This window comes from Pterocles gutturalis, unplaced genomic scaffold (genome assembly GCF_000699245.1).
Source record: "Pterocles gutturalis isolate BGI_N339 unplaced genomic scaffold, ASM69924v1 scaffold12859, whole genome shotgun sequence".
Classification (NCBI taxonomy): domain Eukaryota; kingdom Metazoa; phylum Chordata; class Aves; order Pterocliformes; family Pteroclidae; genus Pterocles; species Pterocles gutturalis.
Window position 1 is genome coordinate 1 of NW_010133337.1, and position 567 is coordinate 567.

Genomic DNA, 567 nt, shown 5'->3' on the forward strand with positions numbered 1-567 from the left:
GTCAAAAAAAAAAAAAAGGGGCTTCAGCCTGTACTGTGTATATATATTAAAAAAAAGAAAAGTTTTGTATGTTTTTATTACTTTAATTATTGTTATAAAAAGCTTGCCTTTTTTTTTAATATGGTTCTACTTTTTTTTTTTTTTTCCCCTTCTCCTCCTAGGTCAACCAGTCATGCACTGGGAAGACAACCCTCCAAAAATAACTTGTCCCTCCCCCGGAGCGCCCGAGTTGAGCAACCTACCTTTGTTCTGGCGCTTGCAGATAACAACCGAACCAGGAGAAATAAATCTCCAAGGGGGCAGGTGCTGTCCCACCGCCAGTCCCTCGGGAACCTGGAGCTGAGCCCCTCCACCACCCTCAACCCCCTGGTTTGGTTTTATTTTTTTTTCCCTTTTTCTTTGGTTTCTGGGTCTTTTTCTGGGCAGTTGTGGGTGTCACGGTACCGGGTGGTTTCTCAGCCTCACATGGGCTCCATCGGCCAAAATTAAAACCACGAAGCAATCGCGCCAAGAGGGCTGGAGGGTTTGGGGACGGGTGGCACGGGGGTGTCCTTGTCCCCCCCCCAA